The 19,031-nt window shown below is 50.0% G+C and overlaps 2 pseudogenes; one reads left to right on the forward strand and one right to left on the reverse strand.

Moving 5' to 3' along the window:
- The window catches only part of LOC136303275 (uncharacterized), a 32,165-nt pseudogene extending 24,866 nt beyond the window's left edge, over window positions 1–7,299 (forward strand).
- The window catches only part of LOC136303296 (class I histocompatibility antigen, F10 alpha chain-like), a 255,646-nt pseudogene that overhangs the window by 179,564 nt on the left and 57,051 nt on the right, over window positions 1–19,031 (reverse strand).

Genomic DNA, 19,031 nt, shown 5'->3' on the forward strand with positions numbered 1-19,031 from the left:
TGGCCTATTATGTCCATTGCTTGATAAACTCCGAGGCAATGAACATTATTCAGAATATACACCCAGTTTTGTTTTCTTGTCCAGGTCTAGGATGCTACATCTGGGGCCTCAACAATCTCACCCAGCCCCTGTGGGGAGGGGTGAAGAATGATTTTTTCCAGCTTTTCAGGCATGACACAGCAGTTTTTGAAAATATGGAATACCCTCTGGATGCCAAGGACAGCATGATGTTGTTGTTTGTCCTGCTTTGTCTTCTCTGCACGGCCCGCACCATGCTTACACTACCTAGTGTGATACAGCGTGTTCTGGAGGAAGAGGGAAAAAGAAGCAGAGCAACAATATCAGTGTCTACACAGAGTGTCACAGAGGCGAAAGGAACCAAAGGCAAGGCAACAATGTCCTCATCTACACAGACCCTCACAGAGGAGAAAGAAGCCAAAAGTGAGGCAACAGTGTCCACATCTATGCAGACTGTCACAGAGGAGAAAGGGACTAAGGGTGCCATCAGCATCTCCACACAAACCATCACTGAACCGGAACAGCCTAAACCAGTAGCAGTTGCCCCCGTTCAGAAGAAGAAATCAAGGACCAAATCAGTCCGCATAGTGACTGATGAGGGTGCAGCAGGACCTTCACAATCAGCAGAAGAGACAGAGCCAGAAATCATCACTCGCTCTCTGTCTCTGGGTGAGCTGTGTGACCTGCGAAGGGAATTCACCCGCCAGACCAACGAGTCCATCCTGACCTGGCTGCTCCGCATCTGGGACGCTGCAGCCAATGACACCATTCTGGATGGAAGTGAGGCCAGGCAACTGGGATCGTTGTCCCGGGATGTGGTCATTGACCAGGGGATTGGGAAAAGCCAAGAACCTCTCAGCCTCTGGCAGCGACTGCTAACAAGTGTGAAGGATAGATACCTTTGTAAAGAAGACCTCCAAGTGCACCAAGGAAAATGGAACACAATAGAACAAGGTATCCGATGCTTGAGGGAATTGGCTGTGTTGGAAATCATTTTTTCAGAAGATGAGAGATTTCCTAAAAACCCAGATGGTGTCCAGTGCACATCACGGATGTGGTTGAGATTTGCACGGCTTGGACCCGAGATGTACTCACGTTACCTGGCAACACTGCAATGGAGGGAAGGTGAGGACAGGGTAGGTGTCTTGGCTAATAAACTAAGAATTTACGAAGACACTGTCACTGCCCCAGTTCGTACCCATGTCTCGTCTGTGGAAACAAGCCTGGCTGAGCAAGTCCGGAACTTGATTGAAGAAGGCCATCAGAAACTGAAAAAAGAACTTAAGGAAGAAATTTACCATATCCAGCCAGAGCCAACGAGAGTCTCTGCCATTAGGAGCAGGCGCTCCCCAGCCCGGGAGAGAGGATACACACCCCGAGGTAACCTCTGGTCTTTTCTTCGGGAGCATGGAGAAGACATGAGGAAGTGGGATGGAAAACCCACCTTCTCCTTAGCAGCCTGGGTACGTGAACTGAAAAGACAAACACCTACCACAAAGAGCCCATCTAGAATCAATGTTGCTCCGGTCTCTCGTGCACAGAACTCCAGACGGTACAGGAATGATGATATGACTGATCCTCTTGAAGGAACCTCAGAAACATATTTACAAGAAGAGAGCAATGTATGCCATGACCAGGAATAGGGGGGCCCTGCCTCTAGCCAGGTAGAGGAAAGGGACAATCGGATCTACTGGACTGTGTGGATCCGATGGCCTGGAACATCTGACCCACAAAGATATACGGCTCGGGTTGATACCGGTGCTCAGTGTACTCTGATGCCATCAAGGTATGTGGGAGCGGAACCCATTTCCATTTCTGGGGTGACAGGAGGATCCCAGGAGCTGACTGTACTGGAAGCTGAAGTAAGTCTAACTGGGAAGGAATGGCAGAAACACCCCATTGTGACTGGTCCAGAGGCCCCATGCATTTTGGGCATAGACTGTCTCAGAAATGGGTATTTCAAAGACCCAAAAGGATACCGCTGGGTTTTTGGCATAGCTGCTCTAGAGACAGAAGGCATCAGACAACTGAGTACCTTGCCTGGACTCTCAGACGACCCCTCTGCTGTGGGACTACTGAAAGTTGAAGAACAACAGGTGCCGATCGCCCGAGCAACAGTGCACCGTCGGCAATATCGCACCGACAGAGACTCTGTGGTCCCCATCCATAAGATGATTCGTGAGCTGGAGAGCCAAGGGGTGGTAAGCAAGGCTCGTTCACCCTTTAATAGCCCTATATGGCCCGTGCGTAAGTCCAGTGGAGAATGGAGACTGACAGTGGATTACCGTGGCCTGAATGAAGTCACACCACCACTGAGCGCTGCCGTACCAGACATGTTGGAGCTTCAGTATGAGCTGGAATCCAAGGCAGCAAAATGGTATGCGACCATTGATATTGCAAATGCCTTTTTCTCCATTCCTCTGGCAGCAGAATGCAGGCCTCAGTTTGCCTTCACCTGGAGGGGCGTGCAGTACACCTGGAACCGACTGCCCCAGGGGTGGAAGCACAGTCCCACCATTTGCCATGGACTGATCCAGGCTGCACTGGAAAAGGGTGAGGCTCCAGAACACCTGCAATACATTGATGACATTATCGTGTGGGGAAACACCGCAACAGAAGTCTTTGAGAAGGGAGAGAAGATCGTTCAGATTCTCCTGAAGGCCGGCTTCGCCATCAAGAGGAGCAAAGTCAAGGGACCTGCTCGAGAGATCCAGTTTCTGGGAGTGAAGTGGCAAGATGGACGGCGTCAGATTCCCACCGAAGTCATCAATAAGATCACTGCAATGTCTCCGCCGACCAACAAGAAGGAAACACAAGCTTTCCTAGGTGCCACAGGCTTCTGGAGGATGCACATTCCCGAGTATAGCCAAATCGTGAGCCCTCTCTACCTGGTTACCCGCAAGAAGAACGATTTCCACTGGGGCCCAGAACAGCAGCAAGCTTTCGCCCAGATCAAGCAGGAGATTGCTCATGCGGTAGCCCTTGGCCCAGTCAGGACGGGATCAGAGGTGAAGAATGTGCTTTACTCTGCAGCCGGGAGCCATGGTCTGTCATGGAGCCTTTGGCAGAAGGTGCCGGGTGAGACTCGGGGACGACCACTGGGATTCTGGAGCCGAAGCTACAGAGGATCCGAAGCCAACTACACTCCCACAGAGAAGGAAATCTTAGCCGCCTATGAAGGAGTCCAAGCTGCCTCAGAGGTGATTGGTACTGAAGCACAGCTGCTTCTGGCACCTCGACAACTGTGCTGGGGTGGATGTTCAAGGGAAAGGTTCCTACCACACATCACGCCACCGACACCACGTGGAGCAAATGGATCGCCCTGATCACGCAGCGCGCCCGTATTGGAAACCTGAATCGCCCTGGGATTCTGGAAATTATAACAAACTGGCCTGAAGGTGAGGCCTTTGGATTATCCTCTGAAGAAGAGGAGGAGCAAGTGACATGGGTCGAGGAAGCCCCACCATATAACGAGCTACCGGAGAGTGAGAGACGATATGCCCTTTTCACCGACGGTTCCTGCCGAATTGTAGGTGCTAACCGGAAATGGAAAGCTGCTGTATGGAGCCCCACACGACGAGTTGCACAAGCTACCGAGGGAGAAGGTGGATCGCGTCAGGTCGCAGAGCTTAAAGCTGTCCAGCTGACTTTGGATATTGCTGAACGAGAGAAGTGGCCAAGGCTCTATCTCTACACTGACTCGTGGATGGTAGCTAATGCTCTGTGGGGATGGCTGGACCGCTGGAGAAAGGCCAACTGGCAGCGCAGAGGGAAACCCATCTGGGCTGCTGAGATTTGGCAGGACATCGCCACCTGAGTAGAAAGGCTGACCGTGAAGGTTCGACACGTGGATGCGCACGTACCCAAGAGTCGGGCTAATGAAGAACATCACAACAACGAGCAGGTGGATCGAGCTGCCAAGGTGAAAGTATCTCAGGTTGATCTAGACTGGCAGCACAAAGGAGAATTATTCCTAGCTCGTTGGGCTCATGATGCCTCTGGTCATCAAGGGAGAGATGCAACATATCGATGGGCTCGTGACCGAGGGGTGGACATTACTATGGACAGCATCTCCCAGGCTATCCATGACTGCGAGACCTGTGCTGCGATCAAACAGGCCAAGCGAGTGAAGCCTCTGTGGTATGGCGGACGATGGTCAAAGTATAGGTATGGGGAAGCCTGGCAAATTGACTACATCACCCTTCCCCAAACCCGCCAAAGCAAGCGCTACGTGCTCACCATGGTGGAAGCAACCACTGGATGGCTGGAGACCTACCCTGTGCCTCATGCTACTGCCCGGAACACCATCTTGGGCCTGGAAAAGCAGGTCCTGTGGAGACATGGCACCCCTGAGAGAATTGAGTCAGACAACGGGACTCATTTCAAGAATGGCCTCATAAGCACTTGGGCCACAGAACACGGAATCGAATGGATATACCATATCCCATACCATGCAGCAGCTGCTGGGAAGGTGGAACGCTGCAATGGACTGCTTAAAACTACCCTGAAGGCACTTGGTGGAGGGACCTTCAAAAATTGGGAACAGAACTTAGCGAAGGCCACCTGGATGGTCAATACCCGAGGGTCCATCAATCGAGCTGGTCCTGCCCAGTCTGAATCCTTGCATACAGTGGATGGAGATAGGGTCTCTGTGGTACACATGAGAGGTGTGTTAGGAAAGACTGTTTGGATTAATCCCACCTCGGGCAAGGGCAAACCCATCTGTGGGGTTGTCTTTGCTCAAAGACCTAGTTACACTTGGTGGGTGATGCAAAAGGATGGGGAAACCCACTGTGTACCACATGGAGACCTTATTTTAAGTGAGAACTGTGTGTAGGATTTCATTATATATATGTGTGCGTGTGTAGTTTAAGGAAGGTATTGATTTGGGATGATGTAGATGGTAATAGAATAAGGGGTGGATAATGTCCTGGGTTGAAGTCTATTCTATCACCATCTTCATGAACTGTTGAAACCAGGTGAGGCAGTGCTCCCTGCCTCCTCCACTCTGGATTATCTTCTGTTAATGGGCCCATCAGCACCTTTGCTGCACAGCTCACAGATAACCCCCTCCTGGACTACCTCCTGTTAATGGGCCCATCAGGCCTTATCACATGACTCACCATCCCATTGTGAGATGCTCCGCCCAGAGGGAGGAACCAAGCATTCCAGCCTGGATATAAGCTGAGACTCTGAACACCAGAGGGGCGCTTACCCACTGGATTCCCAGAGGACCCGAGCGACCAGACCTTTCTACAGGATCACTGCATCAGGAAGACCACCTCATCTGGACTGCTTCCATCACTCCGCTCAGGTTGTATTCTGACTCTGTCAGTGGTCTTTTGTATTATTGCATCTATTCTCGTTTACTTTCTTTCTTTTTTTTTTTTTTTTCTATTAAATTGTATCTCTGACTTGGAGACTCTCATTTGTTTTGCCGTCAAACTACTACAGCCCCCGCTGTGTCTTTTGCGCTCTGAGATCCCTAAAATGAACAATCACCAAGCCCGCTTGTGTGAGCGGATCGTGACATTAAATTGGTGTCACACACAGGATCTGGATGGACAGAGGGGTTGCGGGTTTTACATAGTTTGTAACAGGGGAAGGAGCCTCGTCTCAGCCGCACCTAGCACGCCACTTGGGTGAGCGCTGTTAGAACGCAAGGGGGGCGAGGGAAAATTCCCGCAGACTGTACGCACCCAGGCGAATAGCACTTCCTGTCGTCAGGATTTCACAACAAGATCTCATTGTGCAAAAGATGGGACCGTGGTGAGTTTTTTGTGTGTGTGTGTGTTTTGGGCTGCTTGGCGTAGTTGAGGAGACAACTATTTGTAACTAAGGTGAACCTCCCAGGCAGTTTTGGTCTCCTGGCCCATTCCAGGGAAGCAAAGGGAAACAGAGTTTTAGCTGTGCCTTTGGTGTAACTTGAAGCGTACCTCCCTGAGAGTGGTTTTGGTCCCTTCAGAAAATGAATGAAAAAGATGAGAATGCATTTTATGCTTTGCGTGCAAAACATGGTGCTAGACCTTCTCCAGACGGAGCAAGGTGGGCACAGAATAATTGGTTTCACTTTGAAAACATTGTAGATAGAATATATTCTTTGCAACATGATGCTAGATCGAAACTGGGCAGAAATAAAAGCCTTCTTTGCTCAGTTTTGGGGGCCTGTCTTTCGGCAGCCGTAGAAACCTGTTTTGAAGGGGAAAGTGAGGAAAAAGCAGCCATAGAATCCCTGCCAAATTTGGTAGAAGCTTTGCAAAAACAATTAGAACAGGAAAGAAATCAGAATTATTTGCTGCAGATTTCCCTTGCAGAAGGGCAAAGGAAAACCTTCAAATCTGCAGATTCACCCACAGAAATAGAAGGAAAGGAGACATACAACATTAAACAAATATACCCTCAGAAGGAATTAGTACACATGCAAAATTATGGGGAACACTGTTGCTCCAACTTGAGACCTCTCATTCAAACAGAATAGAATTCTATAAATGAAGAGGATGGTGATCCCCACAGAACTACCAAAGAAATACCACACACAGCCACTGAATTAGCTCAATTAAAGAAAGAATACTCCAGCCTCCCTAGTGAATCAGAGACGGAGGATGTTTTTCGAGTCTCCCTCACAGGAGGCGAGCAAATTAAATGAACAAGAAGCAAGTGGCTCTTGGGGACATGGAGTTTTCTTAACAGCAGGAAATAGGCGTGCTCCATGGTCCCTGACACAGCGTGCAGCTTACTGGGCAGGGGGGTTAAACCCCCTTGAGAGGGACGACCCTCTGGCAATAGTCAGCACCTCAGACCGACTCCTAGAAAACATACACAAAGCTGCATGCTTGCAAATGATACATGAAAGAAAATGAATCTCTGGCTGTGAGTCACCAATGCTCAATGCCTGTCAAACCTGAGATTATGACCCCTCTAATTCGAGGTTTGCCAGAGTCTTTTAAACCAACAGCAATTCTTCTTCAAAAAACAATAGCATCTATCTCTCCGCTAGATAGACTTGGAAGATTTGTTGGACAGACAAGAGATCAAACTGCTTCCACCCACTCCACTGACTCCTCACCTTTTACAACTCCTAGCACACAATCTAACAGCAGTCATAAACTTTGGACATGGAGTCAGGTAGCAGAGGAGTTAATAAGTTACAGTAGAAAATATGGACCAGTGAAGTACCCCGAGGACAAACAAGAAAAACCCAGAGGAGTCAGGCACATTGCCTCTCCTAATGAAAAATCAGCAAAGGGAAAGCAAATTGCCAAGCGGCAGCAACTGTGGTGACTAGGAGTGAAAAGGCAAGTGCCGCCAGAAATAATGGATCAATTTCCTGATGATAAATTGGCTAAAATAATTTCTAATTGGCCCTGTCCCAAACCTATTGTGTTGGAATCGTCCAACCAACAACCCAGTGCACCTCCTCTTCCACAAGCCTTGGGCAACAAGCCACAACATTCCCTTACACAAGTTGTAAACAATGAGACACAGCAAGTGGGGATTGTTCATCAACGGAAAAGAATTTCCCACTTAGAAAGCCTTGCTTTGCAGATCCCCTGAGAGAAAACACAAAAACCTTCTCAAGAAGTAAAATTTTGGGGTATCTGGTGGAAAGGAGGTATGACATGTATCCCAGCTGACACCCTAACCTCCTCAGATCAAATTCAGGTGCCTGAGTCCAGGCAAGATCTACAGAATGCCTTGGGATTAGTAGTGTTTTGGGGAAAAGACATTCCAGATTTTTCCATTTTTGCCAGGCCTCTTTATGATTTGTTGAGAAAGGGAGTAAAATGGGACTGGAGCCCATCTCAGGAAGAAGCGGTACAATTGTTGATTTTTGGAGCCACAGCTCATCAGGCCCTAAGCCCTATCCAGCCAACAGATCCTTTTCAGGTAGAATGGGGATTTGCTTCCTCACGGTTGTCAGTACACATATGGCAGTGGGGTCCTGAGGGTCCGACATGGCCTGCTGGTTTTTATTCCCGTGGTTTCAGAGATGCTGAAAAGAGGTATATTACCTGGGAAAAAGGCTTGTTTGTGGTTAGCCCAGCTCTCCTAGAAGTAGAGAAGATTGTACAACAACCACCAGTTGTTTGGAGAGGGCCTTTCCAAGTTTTTAAGTCAGTCACTACTGGGACTCCCCCAGCTGACGGGGTGGCCCAGACAGCCTCAGGAAGAAAGTGCTGTGCTCAGATTGTAACATTATTAGAACATCCTTGTATCATTATTGTAACATCTTCTCAAGAACTGAAGGAGCTATGTAAAAACTGGCAGTACAAGAAGCAGAAAACTTGGGGAGCATCCAAGACAAACCTGCCTCAGTTCTTACCCCTCCCTTTTCCCCAAACAGTCAGCAAATCCTTGCTTTACTGATGCTTTTCCTTTTGGCCCAACAGCTCCAAGCATAGTTCCCTCACCACGGGGACCAAGGGATTCCAAGGATCCAGCACGTTTCCCTGGACAACCTGTTTTTATGGACCTCCCCACGGTGGGAGAGGTACCACTAGTGCTAAGACCCCCTCTGAAGAAATACCCATGGCTAACCTTTGATGCTCTAGGGAAAGAGTATGGAATAAATGCACAGGGAAGAATGTCCATCATTCTAACTTTCTGCCTTCTGGTGGCAGATTCTCTTGTGCTTACTTTTTACAGGAGAACTCTGAGGGACATGAAGGCCATGGAAACCATGATAAATATCTTAAATTGGGACTTCTAAACAGGATTGATTCAGTAGTATTAATGAACAAATTGGCTGTTACAACTAGGGATTTGACCAAATTAGAACAAGCATTGCAGTTATCCTTATTGCCTTTGGGGACACATCAGTGGTTGCTATCAAACATATTAGCAAATTGGGAAAAGTAGATGTGAAGGATCACAAAATGATAATTGATGCACTTGGTGCTACACAAAACAATGCTTCTTTGGCTCTTAGCTGCATCCAGACACAGCTTTGGATGCAGACAGTTGTAGCCTCAATCATATGGGAAGGAGAAGAAGGCACTTTTCCTCCTGAAATTCGGAAAATAATTTGGGACAATGCAAATGATTTTGAAAAGGAATTCCAATCCTGGTGGAAATTGGTCAACTTTACCTCTAACCCCAATACCAACACAGTTACAGCTTTTGTAAGAACCGTATGTAATGCCTTAGTGCACTTGATATTGTTCATGCAATCATAGCTCAAGACATTTGTTTGGACACAGAGCAAAAGATTTGTCGTTTTGAAGTACACCCTAAGGAAACTCCTGAAACAGTGCTTGTTTATATAGGCAATGGATGTGCTTGTGTAAGGACTGCTTGTGATGTTGTAGTTGTAGAAAATGTAGTGGTGGATACTAAAAATCACTCCAATTTTTGTGTCTGCAATTTTACCACAATTCCAGGATGTGACTTTTCTTGCTCAGCCCCAGTTACATCCTACCACCTTTTCCAATCAAATTTTACCATGTTTCACCAGATAACACCTGTCCTCATTGGAATGAATCTGACTTGAATTAAGCAATTGTTGCTTCATGAAGACTTAGTAGGAGTTTTGGAAAAGATCAAGAAAAGTGGACAGAAAACTTTAGTGACAGTCTATCATGATGTGAAAAATACATGGTGTTTTAGAAAGGGTCCAAAAGGATGCTGAATACAGGTGGTGGGATACCCTTTTTGGGTGGTCACCTACTGCCACAGGTATCCGGAACAAAGTGTGTCATCCCATTGTTGTTCTTTTGATTTTGGTGTAGATTGGTTTTGTCTTATCAGTCGTTTTATACATCCTCAATTGGAAAATGATGAAGAAGTTGACACACTTGGCATCTATCATGGAAGCACACAGTTTAGTCAAGACCCCTTTTGCAAGAGACACTCCCAAAGTTATTGACACCAGACGTACTACCCAAACAGCGGAAATTAGACCTGCAACAGCGGATTCATTTGAAATTGTGGTTGCTTGTTTTGATTATTGTTGTTTCTTTGAATGATGTTAGGTTGTCATCAAAATTAAGCTTTTGTTTGAAACTTGTTATAACTTGAAGAAATTTGATGATTTGTTTTGAATATTTTGAAGAAATTGTTTTAATCAATATTGGTTGATTTTGTTTTGTTTCTATTTCCTTTTTCTATATTTTCCTCTTTCTCTCTCTTTCTTTCACACACACTCTCTACTGTCTCTGTTTTTTCCAGGATATGCTACTAACATGGACGAGTCCTGAAGACATCACAAGACTACGGAAGCCTGCTGAAGGAGCTCTCTTGGCAACAATAGTGAGTCCCGGGCTGGTGTAAGAGACGGTCCAAAGATCCCTCATCTGCCTCACCACCATGGTCAAGGACAGAGACTGAAACCCCTCGAAGGGACTTGAAAATCTCAAGACGGGAGTTGTGCCCTGGCTGAGCTGGGATGTTGGCCAAGTGCTGCCTGCAGGTGTGTTTGATGGAAAAACCCAGCACCCACATGGGAACATCAGAACCTGAGCAGAAACAATGGGCAAGTCACGGTGAAGTGACTGCGCCTGCTGACTCGTACTGGTCGACACCGTACCTGCTGACGACCGACTTGTTCTGAGTTCTCTAAATGAACACACTGCAATGATTTCCCCCACCTGTTTGGCCAACTGCCTGTCGCTTCGGACAGGACTATAAAAACCCTAGAGACTCCCGCTCACTTTTGAGATCTCCCCACTGGAGAAACTCACGTCTATAGGCATCTTCAACAGCCTCGAGGACTCCACCCTCCATGCTGGTAGCTATAATCCCCTTGCCCTCTTTTCTGTCTTTCTTGCTATTCTCTTTTCTCTCCCCACTATGGCATTTGTTGGCACGAAATCAAAGTGCATTTGTGATTGAGTAAACTGAGTTTGTCCCCCACTGTGTCTTTTGTGCTCTGAGATCCCTAAAACGAACCATCCTGAACCCCACTTGTGGGAGTGGATCGTGACACGCTGCAAGAGCGGCTGCCCGCGGTCTCCTTCCCACCGCTGCCTCGGCTGAGCCCATTGCCCTGCTTGCGCTGGCAGGTGCCATCAAATGCATCCCAGGATCCCATCTCCCCACCTGAAGCCTCCAGTGCCCAGCCTGTCCTGGGCTGGTGGCAGCCAGCCTGACAAAAACCAACAGCCACGGGCCACCAGCGCCCAGGGGCTCAGAAGCAGGTGAGGGACGCTTTGGTTGGCAGGAGCGGAAGGGCCACGGCTGCTCCCCTGCCTCTCTTTGCCTTGGGTTAGGATTCAATTTTCTTGCCTCTGTCCGAGGGGATAAAGGCATGGTTTTTCTCCAACACAGGGCAGGTTTTTTCTCTAGCATGGAGCCTTCCCCATGGCCCTTCTGGCCTTCCCCAGGCCCCTTCTGCCCTCTGGCAGAACCAGTGGCATTTTCCGCCACACGCAGTTTGTAACCCAGAGTCGAGTGCAGCCCAGAAGGCTCCAAGCAAGTCCTTCCAGGCTGACTCTGCAGATGCCGAGGCTGCTCTGGCCTCTGCCAGGCCTCTGCTGGGGCTCAGCTCTGGGCAAGGCTGGGCCCACTGTGGCCTCGCATTGCTCCGCGCAGCTGAGTCACAGGGGGAGAAGGATGGCACATGTCAAGGGAGTTGAGGTTGAAGGGAGTTTTTATTCCAAAAGCTGCCGTAACAAACAGGGTGTCACAACAACCAGAACAAACAGGCTGTCCTAACTACCAGAACTAACTGGCAGTGCTAACTACCAAAACTAAGTAGTTGTCCCAAGTAGAAGAGAAAGCGCTTCATGTCCTCCGCTGCTCTTTCAGTTGCTTTGCTGCAGTGATCAGAGGGGTCAGGCTGGAGAGAGGCTTGGCTGATGCTAAAAATGGGTGCTGGCCAAAGGATAAAAAAGAAAGAAGTGAAGCGTTACTTTCCAAAGTCAAGTTCCTCCCAGGCTCTGTTGCAACAGGACAAAGGGGAATGGATTTGAACTGCAGGGAGGGAAGCAGGCTCAGATTAGATGTAAGGGAGAATTTTGGTTTTTCACCAGGAGAGTGGGGAACACACTGACAGAAGGTGCCCAGAGATGTGGGAGGTGCCTCCTCCCTGGAAAGAGCCAAGCTCAGCTCAGGCAGGGCTCTGGGGCACCTGATCTGCTTGAAGATGTCTGCGCCCATTGAGGGCACCAGGTGCAGAGGACCTGGAAAGGAGCCTGCCAACCCAAACTGGGCGAGGATTCTGCTTGCTTTGCGCGTGCAAAGCAGCAAGCCTGGAGATTACGGGAGAGGGCCCCAGAAGAAAACCCCTCCCTGCCGCTGCTGTTTCCCCTGCAGCCGCTTGGCATTCACCTGCAGCAGCTCCTGGGCAGACCAGCGCCGCTCCTCGTCCCACTCCAGGCTGCACTCGAGGAAGTCCCGCAGCAGAGCCGACAGGCGCCGAGGCTCCTGCAGCCGCGGGGTCCCGTTCTGCCGGATCAGAGTGCGAGCCTGCAGGAAAAGCAAACACAGCGCTCTGCCAGCTTCCGTCACACCCACAGTGCTCACATTGAGCCCAGCTTCTCAGCCCCAGCTCCAGGGGCACTTTCCTCCCTGGCAGAGATGCTGCTCACAGCTCATTTTTCTTTACCAACCAAAAAACCCAAAGCCTGATTCAGCCACAGCCATTGCAACATCCAAATGATCTGGCCTGGAGAGCCAATCTCATTGGCTTTCTTAGTAGGCACTTCCATCAGAAAGAGCAGATTTTGCTTCTCCAAATACCGACACCAGCGTTACAGGCCATTTGCAAGAGTCACTGTGGTCTGACTGTTATTTCAAAGGATTCTTACATCAAACACACCTCTGCAGGGACACTGACACTCAAGGAAATTCATTTGTGATGCCCCATCCCAGAAACTGCCAGACAAGAAACAGGTTTGTGTTGCTGAAAGCTCAGGCTTGGTGACATGGAGAAAGGAGCTCGGGCTAGGAAAGAAACGTGTTAGACTTTGGGCATGTTAAATAATCATCTTGAGGTGTTAGACAACTTTCCCAGTGAGAAGAGCTGGGAGGGACTTAATCTCGCCAAACCTGTTATACAAACTCCTTCATAGATTTCTTGTGTTTGGGGGTGGCTTTTGGGGTGCATTTGGGGTTTTTTTGCAAGATAACATTGGAGCTGATACTGGCTTCACGTTTTCAGGTCATCCTCACAGATAGAAGACCTGCAACACCTTAAAGCCCAAAGCACATTGTTGCCAGAGACTGCAGAATATTGGTCTGTGTTCAGGCTCGAGTCCTCTGGGAATTCCCTTCCCCATGTCCAGAAACCTTCAGCTGCTCCTGCCAGGGCAGGGCCACGCTGTGCTCACAGGCCTCTGCAAACACTGGAGAATCTGCCTCTTACCATGGCCGCCGTTTCCTTGAAGTAAGGAGGTTCTCCTTCCACCATCTCGATGGTCACAATGCCCAAGGACCAGATGTCCACCTTGGGGCCGTAAGGAGAACTGGTGACAACTTCTGGGGCCATCCAGTGAGCAGTGCCCACCATGGAGCTGGGCTGGTCCTGCTCAGGGCTGAGCTGAGCGCAGAGGCCAAAATCAGCTGAGGACAGAAACAAACCCTGTCAAAGGCAGCTGGAATGAGGAAACCAACCCCAAAGATTCCCCACTCTCAGTGTGAGAACGCAGTCGTGAATACAGCTGCAAAAGTCCTCACGGCTGGAGGCAAGGAAAGATGGAACTGGACCCTTCAAGAAACCCTCAGCTTTCATGCAGTGGCTTTTACTGATTCCCTTGAAGATTTCCATTCCAACTCCTGCCCCTCTGCAAGGGCCATAGCCAGAGCAAAGCCACTCCTGACACTCCGGCTCCTCCCCTGAGCTCTCTGCAGGGGCAGCAGGAGCGCTTGTGGCAGTGCCACCAGCAGCACTTGTGGGGCTCTGGCCGCCACTGGCAAGCAGCCCCACACCCGCAGCCCGGGAGCGCCGTGCCTGGCCAGGAACACTCACCCAGCTTGACAGAGCCGTCCATTCCCAGAAGGATGTTGGAGCTCTTCAGATCTCTGTGGATCACCTGGTTGGAATGGAGGAAATCCAGGCCCTGCAGACACTGAGAGAGAAAAAGAAACACCGGGGTAAAAATCAATGGCTGGAATATATCAGCCAAGAAAGGAGAGTTTAGAATTCTGCCAGCAGAAACTTTGCTGTGACAGGCCAGGAGTGTAGTGCACACAAGCTCCAGGCAAATGGTTCCAAGGCAAAGCTGAGAAGAGCAAATCAAACCCAAAAAAGACAGAGTACCCCAACAGCAGGAAAGGGGACAAGAACAGAAGTGCAGTGATGCTGGCAGGCCATTCATTTCAGTGGCTCTTTCCTCTCCAGCTCATAAAAACAAGGCAGAAACAAAGCCCTGAGCGTGGAGCCGCTCCTCTTCTCCTGCCCTTCTGGAAGGAGCATCGTGTCCAAGCCATGGGAGGCACAAGCAGGATCCCTCACCTCCCGACTGACAGCTGCCATGTCTCCTTCAGCCATGCGTGTCTGTCTGACCACATCCTGCAAAGTTCCTCCATCCATGTATTCCATCACCAGCCAGAGATCTCCATCAACAAGGAAGCTGGAAGAGGAAAACAATGGCACAGAGATGAATGTGCAGTGCTCAATTCCCCCATGGCAAAGCCTCCAGTGGGGTTTTCTTTCCAGCTCACTTGTCAATGAGGACAGAATCCCATCTGATTTTCACAGGAGACACCTGTGAGAAAGGAGAGGCCTTAGATGGCAAGCAAGTGAAAGATGCACTTTTAGCAACAGCCCAGATCAATGTGAAACCACACCACTTGCCCCCAGCTGCTTCAGCATCTGAACTCATCACTTCCACCATTCACTCCACAACAAGGCAACACAACTTCCGGAGCTATCCAGGGAGGGAGGCCGTGCAGCACTTGGGATAAAAGTGGTCAACTCTTTGGAAAACCTTGCAGAACGTCTCTTCAGCAACAGGCAGGGCCATTGAAAAATGGGCAGATGAGGCCTTTCTGGAAACAAGAACCTGCTCTTCCTGGTAACTGAAGCAATGGAAAAGATTTGGGAAGAAGACACCAAGGGAAATAATTTCTGCCATGGATTATCAGCACTTGTTGTAAGACACAGAAAATAGGGTCCGCTTGAAGAGAAAACCAAAGTGGTGCAACAAAGGAACATGGAGGGAGTGAACTGCCAGGCTGTTGTTTTGGCAAGATATGGCCGGGTCAGGCTTCTCAAAACAGGCTACGGACTACGGATGCCAGGAAAGATTAACGCAGGGCTCGTGCACGGGATGAGAGCTGAAGCACTCACCTGTCCAAAGAGTTGATAATGTTGGGGTTCTTCTTGTCCTTCAGGAGCAGGAGCTCATTCACAGCTCGTTCCCTCTTCTGCCCTTGGAGACTCATTTTCTTTATGGCCACCTGAAGGGACATTGCAGACCTTCAACTGGAGGAGTCTATGGCAGGAGGCCACAGCAAACACGGAGCGAGTCTTTTTGGAGCGACGCAGCCAGGCTGTGCCAAACTGCCTTGGGATGGGACACCAGAGCTCAGCAAGTGCCATTCCCACAGCCCATTGCTCTGCTGGCTGGGGGCTGCTTACAGGACACGTGGCCAGAGACATTTGGCCTTGTGAGCTCTGCAGAAATGGTCCCTCAGCTTCAAAGCTCTAACAACCTTCTCTGCACCTACACTCTTCTCAAATGGCCCTATTTTACCCCCACTCTTAGAATGATGATGATGATGTTCATTATTATTCAAACACATTTTGCAAGCAGGAGGTAATTCTGGTTCGGTGCAAACAGAGCAAAAGAGCTGGGAACCCTTTAGCAATTCTATGGCATTTGCTCATGATTTCAAACGCAGCTGCTCTGCTTGGGCTTGCACAACAAAGCAAACACACACATCCCATGCTCAGATGATCCCTGTCACAGGCTGGCACCCACACCAGAGCCAAAGACAACTGCAGGCTTTAGGAGAGAGCTTTGCTCTGGACATCCATCTTCTCATTGCTCTCCCTCTCTCTCTGTCAGCAGACACTCACCTCTCGTCCAGTGGCCCTGTCGAGTCCTTTACAAACGGCTCCGAAAGCCCTGCAGACAAAACAGCAGAGAGGAAAGAAGCAGTGCTTTAGACCCTGGGAGTGAAAGTCAGGCAGACAGGAGATCTTTTCTACCTGTAGCATTCAGAAAACACCTGGGCGCGTCAAGCCTTGAAAGAAGGGCGCGGCAGCCACCAGCCCTCTGCCATGCAAGGTGTGCAAGGGAAAACTGAGGCCAAACATGAAGGAAAAGTGCTGGAGCAAACCCCAAATGTCCGTGATGAATTCCTTTAGTTCAAAACCTGGGCTGGGGGCCGGCTGTCTAAAGAACTAGAAAAGAATGTATTTCATCCTTTTGCACTTCCTTCCTAAGAGCTGCAGGATCCACAAGAGCCCTGCATCAGGGCATCATGCATTTTCCCCTTGAGTGCAGCAGCTCTGCGTCTGTTACTGAATGTGTGAGGTCTACTACTTTTGCTGAAAAGAGCCCTTCTTAGTTCATCTCTGCTTTCTGTTTGGAAGCCATTCTCTTGATAATCCTGAGCGGTGAATAGTTTTGCAAGTAAAAGATTTGAAAGCAATCTTGTTGAGAACTCTTGTCTGACAGTCAGCAGATGGTGAGTTGCTCTCTTAGGCAATCCAATTGCATGGACAGAAGATCTTCCATGTCCTGCTCCTTGCTGCAGGCAGGACACTGCCAGCCTCAGGGGCCTTTGGAGGTGCCATCTGACCACAGTTGTCAATTCTGATCAGGACTGAGAGACAGCAGCATCATCCCCCAGTGCCTGAAGGTGTCTGCAGCTCTCCTGACTTCTCACTTGATCCTGCACCAGCAAAATACCTGGGCCCTGCTCGTGTAGAAGTAACTGCCTTGCACTTACCCTTGGCCAATCTGCTCCAGTTCCAGGTATTTCTCCGCAGGCTCCCCCACGCTCACGCTGTTTCCTGAAAGAAACCACATGGAAGACACTCTCTCCCAGACAGAGACCCCACCTTGCAGCAGAGCCAGAATGCAGCCCCACTCCCTGGGGGCCCTTGTTCTCAGCTGGGGAAGGACAATCAGTCACTCTGGGACATTCAGCTGCAGAGCAACACCGGCTGCAGCTGATGCTGAGACACACACACAGCACCTGCTCTGGCACACAGGAACAGAGCAGACGTACTCAGCTGCATCAGGCACTGCTCCCCTCTTTCCTCTGCCTGCAGGGCTGTGCTGCTGCCAGAACCTTCAGCCCAGGATCCCGCAGCAGAGGGAGGTTCTCCGTCCTCTTCGCAAAACGCTGCAGGTTCTCCGTCCTCTTCCCAAAACGCTGCAGGTTGGCCATCGTCTTTCCAAGCCATGGGACGTTCAGCCTCCACTTCCCATGCTGGGAGACATTCACCCTCCTCTTCCCAAGCCACAGGATGTCCTCCGTCCTCATCCCACACCGGGAGATGTCCGTCATCCTCGTCCCACGCCATGGCAGCTTGGCCATTCTCGCCCTGTGCCGAGTGACGTCCACCATCCTCGTCCCACACTGGGAGATGTCCACTGTCCTTGTCCCACACGGCGGGAGCCTCGCCGTTGTATTCCCAATCGGCGGGATGTTCACCCTCATCTCCCAGAAAAGCGGGAAGTTCACTGTCGTCTCCCGGCACAGAGGGAAGTTCACCATTATCTCCCTGAAGAGTGGGAAGTTCACCGCTGCCTTCCTCCTCTTTGGCCTCCTCTTTGGAGGCAGAGGGAGCCGGAGGAGGTGCTGATGCTGCTTTTGTGCCCTGTGGACAGACAGTAGTGTGAGGGATGGGAAGTTCCATCTCAGTTATCACCTTATTTATCCTCAGCTACACATCCAGCTGCACTAAGCAGAAATAGGCTTCCCAGCTGTTCAAACAAACAAACAATGGGCTAAAGTCGACATTGCCACTTATTGTTGGGAATTTGATACTCCACCATGGCTAAAGCCAGCAAGCAATCTTCTGCCTGCAAAACCACACCTGCAGCTCTTCAAAAGCATTTCAACAGAAAAGGAGAAAACTGCCAGGGATGCCTTTGCTGCTGCTGCTGCTGCTGCTGCTGCTGCTGCAAAGACACTGACAGGAACTTTCCTTCAGCCTCCCAGGCTTGCACTCGGCTGCCACATGCTGAGCTCGCAACTTGCTGCACAATTCCAAACACCAAAGGTTCCCTTTGAACTCACCAAAGGAGGAGCTGCTCGAGATCCACCTGTCAGGTGCCCTGCAATGGGAGAAGGAACATGAACCAGATGCTGTCAGGAAAAGAAATGCCTGTGGTGGGAAATGCCACAGAGCAAAGCAACCCCAAGAGAGCATTTTGCTTTCACAGCATCCCTCCAGGAGCCACAGTCCCTTCACACAGCAAGCAAGAGAACAGCACCAAATACTGGGCTGTGTCAGTTCTGGGCCGGACCAGCAAACGGAGGGAGTTCCAGGCTCGGCTGCCACACACTCTCCCCTTGAGAGTACGGAACTCCCCCAGCAACTCTCCCCTGCAAATGCTGTGCACACCCTGCTGGCTGCAGACACCCCCTTTTTTCAGCTGCAGCTGCTGGCAGCAGCTCTCCCAAACCAATGGTGTCTTCATGGCAATTTGGTTACAAAGTCAACCCAGTTCCCGAGGAAGAACAGAAAGCACACAGCAAGCTCAAAGCCACAGATGCTGCACCGAGGGAAAAGCTTGACTTACGTGCCAAGTGGGTCAAGAAATACACCGAATAAGCCACAGAGTACAGGCTGCAAACTGCAGCAACCAAATTCTGGAACATTTTGGCTGCGCTGCACACGTCTGCAGACTGTAGCCCTGCAAGCACAGAAGGACAGCCGTCAGGGTGTGGGCTGACCGCTGGGAATGCCTCAGGCAGGAGGATCCTCCTGCAAGGAGCAGGCGCCCAGAGTCGCTCTGGACACTGCGGCCTCTGTGTCCCACAGCAAGAGCAACACCACGGGGACGTGGCAATGCTCCTGTGACATCACAGCAGCAGCTCATGCAAAAACCGCCTGGAAGGTTCTCCTGTGTCGCCAAGGAGCAGAAAGAATCCTCCCAGGGCACAGGCTA

This window comes from Chamaea fasciata, unplaced genomic scaffold (genome assembly GCF_029207755.1).
Source record: "Chamaea fasciata isolate MVZ Bird 193981 ecotype frontalis unplaced genomic scaffold, bChaFas1.0.hap1 SCAF_32, whole genome shotgun sequence".
Lineage (NCBI taxonomy): Eukaryota > Metazoa > Chordata > Aves > Passeriformes > Sylviidae > Chamaea > Chamaea fasciata.